This window comes from Balaenoptera acutorostrata, chromosome X (assembly GCF_949987535.1).
Source record: "Balaenoptera acutorostrata chromosome X, mBalAcu1.1, whole genome shotgun sequence".
NCBI lineage: Eukaryota > Metazoa > Chordata > Mammalia > Artiodactyla > Balaenopteridae > Balaenoptera > Balaenoptera acutorostrata.
In genome coordinates, this window is record NC_080085.1 from 126016310 (window position 1) to 126022098 (window position 5789).

Sequence of the window (5789 nt, forward strand, 5' to 3'; positions counted from 1 at the left end):
GAAATAAGGTGGCCTTTGAAGAATTAAACTTTAAGCTCAGTGTATATTAGATTAAAGCAATGTCACCTTGAAACGGTGATTCTCAGCGTTGGATGCATATTAGAGTCACCTGGGGAACTTTTAAAAACTATTGATGCCACAAGAGATTCTTACTTAATTGGACCAGGGTGGGGCCCAGGTGTCTTATTAAAACTCCCCAAGTGATTTTAATCTGCTGTCACGGTTTCAAATCATTGCCTTAAAGAGACAGAGTAGGTTTTAAGGCTTCAGGATTTCACTCACATCAGTGAACGCTGCTAAAGAAAGAATGTGTCAGGGCGGTCCAGTGGTTAAGACTCCGCGCTTCTAATGCAGGGGGCGCGGGTTCGATCCCCGGTCGGGGAAGTATGGATCCTGTATGCTGCGCGATGTGGCCAAAAAAAAGAATGTGCTATTCATAAGGGGAGAGGGTCTGGTTAGCTAAGGAAACTGCAGGGGAAAGCTTCTATTTGAGCCCTTTCTGATTACTGGTTTAAAATTTCACTCCTCACCCTCAATCTCTATCTCCCTTCCTTGCTTTAATTGTCTCCCTTTATGTTTTTGTCCACCTAAAATATTAACCCCATGTGAATATGTAGTTTGTTTGTTTGCTTTTGCCTGTTTTGTTCATGCCTGTATCCCTAATGCCTATTAGGGAGAGCCTAGCACGTGGTAGACACTTATTTATGTCCACTGAATGAAAGAGTAAATGAATGAATGGATGGATGACTGGGGAAATGAATGAATAAGTGAAAGGAATGACAGGAGCAAGTTTTCCTATTTCTTTGGCAAGCAATTCCTACCATAAAAACAATACAAAAGGTTATCTTTAGTTGAGTCCATAAAACATCACAAAGTAATCATTTAAGGTTTGGATTCAAATATATGTTTGCAAAGGAGAGAAAGAATATGCTGTCCTTAAAATGATCTAGGTCCTGTGACAGTGGTAAGTCTCCTGGCATGTTAACAAATCAACATTCAGATTATATTATATTATATTATATTATATTATATTATATTATATTCAACACTTTGAATTATAGGTAGAGATAGGGAGAAAAGGAAGAAAATGAACTAGTTGTACCAACTATTTGATCCCTGTGACACACTTTCCTTTGTACATTAATAAGTTAGCATTTGGGTTTTATACGTTATTCCTGTAATCTTGATTCACACGAGTGCACTCTGGAGCAGTGAGTGGATCCACCTCTCCTCTCCATGTGTGACTCATTCAGGTTTCTGAGTCTTCAATGCCAAGTGTTAGACCTTGGACCAGACTAAATGCACAAGGTCATGAAGACAACCCCATGAAGCCATTTCCACCTCTACCTAAAAGAGACTTTTAACATTTTATAATCCATACCATGTTTTAATAAACAGAAAGATATAACAATTTTCTTGATTGTGATTTAAAATTTCTAAATACGTAGGTGAAGATCACTTCATAATTTGCTTTCCTAGACCACACAAATTGCTCCCCTATCCATCCTCACTCCCACCTGCAATGATTCTGGTTTGTTCACTTGGTTGAAAAGCATTGCTCCAAAGGAGCACTCCACTAGCACACCTGTAGGGTCAACAGTTCCTCTGGCCTTCCACTATGACAGGCAGGCCATCTTTATGGGTACCAATGTCTGCTTCCTCATAATGAAACTGAATCCCCTAAAACCGAGTTCCTCCGCCCAGTTTATGATTAACCTCTCCAAAACTCTATTCTCTTTCTTGTACCACCCCTGTTCCCCTCAAGATTGAGGAGTAACAAAGAAAAGGGGGGATTGAAACCAGACAGGACTCTGCGGGGTCCTCCCGGGTATAAAAGCCCCTCTGTGTCCCCTGTTTCTTGTTTGTAGAAAAAAAGGCTTTAGTCTCCTAGGCCTTCTCTGAGTTCCAAAGAGTAGACCCAGCAGTTAGTAGGATGATAGAATCACAGGATTCCTAGTTCCTCCTGAAGGGATATAGATAACAGTCTGATTCATACCTTTGAATTATTCTACAGAAACTAAGACCCCCACCCAGATGGAGGACGGTAACTACATGCTGACCACAAGCACCAGATCCCAGACTGGTTGGAAACAGAAGGTCCGCATTCAGCTCACATGTATGCAGACAGTCCTCAGCACAGGGATGTCTCAAGTGGCATCTCTCCTAGAGAGAGGCTCAGGGCTTCCCAGGCTTCCATTTTGTGTAGCCATCCTCAGATCATGACATCACCAGAAGCTTTATATTAATGGTGATGGTAACAACAGCAACAATACAAAATTGAAAGGACTGTGCCTTTCTGGACATCATTGGCCTGAATGCTGCCCTTAAACACAGTACGAGTTTCTGGGGTCTGCACATGGGAGGTGCTGAGGGAAGGGTGGTCTCACAGCTAGCAGAGTCTCTGTTGTGGGGGACTTCTCTGTATTTTATTCCCCCTAGTGATGGCATTTTCCTCTCATTACTAAATCATCTGTTCCCCATCTATTGACCCTCTTCCTCATCCCCCCCAGACCTGGCTTCTCAATCATTAATGTTCATAAGAATCACCTGGGGATCTTGTTAAACTGTAGTTTCTGATTTGGTAGGGGCCCACATTCTGCATTTCTAACCAGTTCCCCAGTAACGACAATGCTGCTGGTACACGGATCACACTTTGAGTAGCGAGGCTCTCACTGAGCCTTGCTATCCGATGAAACTTTCTGCCAAGATGGAAATGATGCACTGTCCACCATGGTAGCCATTAGCCACATGTGGCTACTGAGCACTTGAAATGTGGCTAGTGTGACTAAGAAACTGAATTTTTAATTTTATTTCATTTTCTTTTTTGGCTGCACCACGCGGCAGACATGCAGGATCTTAGTTCCCCAACCAGGGATTGAACGCCCTGCAGTGGAAGCTCAGAGTCCTAACCACTGGACCACCAGGGAATTCCCCATTTTCATTAATTTAAATTTGAATAGTCACGTGTGGCTAGTGGCTACTGTATTAGACAATGCAGCTCTAAAGTAGGGACCAGCCAGCAAACTTATTCTGTACAGAGCCAAATAGTAAATGTTTTGGGCTTTGTGGGCCATATGGACTTTGTCACGAGCACTCAACTCTGCCATTGTAAAGTGGAAAAACAAAACAAAACACATAGACAATACATAAAAGAATGGGCATGGCTGTATTCTCCTAAAACCTTATTGGTCAAAGTAAGTGGTAGGACGGATTTGGCCTGTAGGCTGTGGTTTGCAGGCCTCTGCTTTAGAGTATAATTTGCTGATGTTAAAAGAAAAATTTAAAAAAGAACCTGAAGCATATTCCTGAGACTACAATAATGCCTTTCTTTATATTTAAATCTGAACTGAATAAAACCTTAGCTTTACTTTTAATCCATAAAAATTCCATAAGCAAATTGTCTTTTAAAAATTGAAACCTAATGTTCTATGTTATTGTAGAAAATTATTGCCCATGAATGCTTATTACTGTTAGTTGTCTATTGGATAGCTGTTCTATATTTATTTATTTTATTTATTTATTTTAATTTTATTTATTTATTTTTTGGCCACACTGCACAGCATGCAGGATCTTAGTTCCCTGAACAGGGATTGAACCTGGGCCCCCTGCAGGGGAAGTGCAGAGTCCTAACCACTGGACCATCAGGGAATTCCCTGGATAGCTGTTCTACACGCACACACGCGCGTGCGCACGCGCACACACACACACACTGTTTGTATGTTTTTTGGTCTTGAAATATTTACTGCACTGCCATTTGGACAATGTAAGCAGGTCCCATGTGCTAGTATGCCGTTAAATACTTTTGAAATAATAACCTCTCAACTCAATAGTTGTGGCAATGGGGTTACTTTTTCTTAGTATGTATACTCTATCAACACAAAAAAAAATCTGTGTAGTCCGTCCCTGTTAATCTAACTGCGTTTCTTTTTTGTTGGTTTTCACAATAGCTGCCTGGACTAATATTTTATATGCGTTTTACTAAGTTGGCAACATTTTTCCAGTTATGCTGTCCATCTTTAAATGATGAATGACATTCTGGGGCATTGTTAGCTTGCATCATTAGCCATTAGAAACAGTAAGGAGTTAGAGGGTAATCTCTCACTGTGCTAAGCACAAAATGTTTTTCTCTAAATCAGCAATCTAAAGATAATCACATATTATAGATGCAAACAATTTCACATTTCTTATGAACACAATCTGTGTTCAAAAATCATTATTGTGCCAGTTTAATAAGCCATCACACTGAAATGGCTGTAAATGTTCTTGGTGAAGATGACAAATATTAATGGGACACCAGTCAGAAGTCAGACCTCTAGTCTAGTAAGGAACAGTTGAGAGTTCTGGCATCACCAAAATATCTTTGACCCAGGAGTATTCTGGGACTTCAAGTGGTGAGTTCCTCCAAAGGAATTGACATTATCTACCCGTCACCTCCAAAGGCAGTTCAAATCACTGTTTCCAAAGAGAATGCAGTGAATTTGTGTTCAGTTGGGGCTGATATTGATATCTGAGGTACACACATTCTGGTGGAAGTGACAAGGTAGCAGGCACCTGGGCAAAGGAGATACTGGTAGTCTGGCAGGTTACTGTGTCATGGTTAACCTGGCAGGGGAAGAGTAGAAAGTTGTGGAGCAGCAGCTAAGCTGGGGATTGGTTAGTGAGGACTCAGGGAAGGGGAAAGGCGCCTTCTTCTAAGAGCCGAAGCCTTGTAAGCTATGGCTCCAAATTTTTCTTGTGATGAAGTTAAGCAGATATCATTAGAGACTAGGCATGTAATGTGGGGCATAGGGTAAAGACTATATTGGTATTTGTGTCTCTATCCTAGGCATCCTAGATCCTAACTTTAGGGCACATAACTACTCTTGTTCCCAGTTACTTGTGTCAATGAGTCAATATCTAACCAGGGTAGAGGTAAGGCAATAAAGCAAAACAATGTAGCTTTCAAAAACAAGGACAAGACCTTTTGGGGACCTTTTATGTTGCAAGTTCTTGCACCCCCTTTAAAGTTTAGAACAAATATCTTCTCATTGGTAGCATTCTCTAACCCTCCTTCTCTTTGCCTTCCTCCTGTCTCTGCTCCCCCATAGACTTTGTATGCACCTCTACTATCACATCACCGTACCAAAGCCACCTCGCCATTGAGTTTATGTATTTTTCTCCCCCATTTGACTGTGAACCTCTTGAGGCTAAGGACTGTCAGGTCCATCTCTGTATCCTCAGTGCCTAGTATTCAGTATCTGACTGAATTAGGTACCAATAAAGAGAAAAAGAAGTTTAAATTAACTATCCAAAGCCAAATGATACTTTTCAAAAATAATTTTATTATAGAAGTCACCAATTTAATTGAAGAACATTTTCAAAATGCACTAAGTTAAAAGGAATACAATATTTTTTACAAATCTGCAATTATATTCAAGACAGAGTATTTATGCTTGCTTTTCTACTTACATATCATGAGCATTTCATTCTTTTATATCTCTACAAAATGTTTTTTTTGAACTGCTCCCATAGAGTTATTGGTGCTTACCAAGCATTCCATTTGGTCCTCTGCATTTCTCATCCCCTCTGTAGTTAGATAGGACTATGTGACTAATTCTGGCCAATGGGCATAAGCATAAAGGACAAAAATGAGGAATAAACTTCTGGGCCAAAGTGTGGAAGAGCTGGTATGTGCCATCCACCAGTTTATTTCTTTTTCTGCTAAGTGATGGGTGACATTGTATGGTGGATTTTTTATCAGCCTTTGTCTCACAATGGCTGTGTGGAGACTCCTGCCACTTCATGTTGGA

General features: G+C 40.5%; 1 non-coding gene across 1 annotated transcript; it reads right to left on the bottom strand.

The window, feature by feature from the left end:
• Positions 1–3575: 3575 nt before the first annotated feature.
• TRNAG-UCC (transfer RNA glycine (anticodon UCC)) lies at positions 3576–3648 on the bottom strand. Its single transcript has one exon. It is a non-coding gene; the product is annotated as a tRNA-Gly (tRNA).
• Between the last annotated feature and the right edge of the window lie 2141 nt (positions 3649–5789).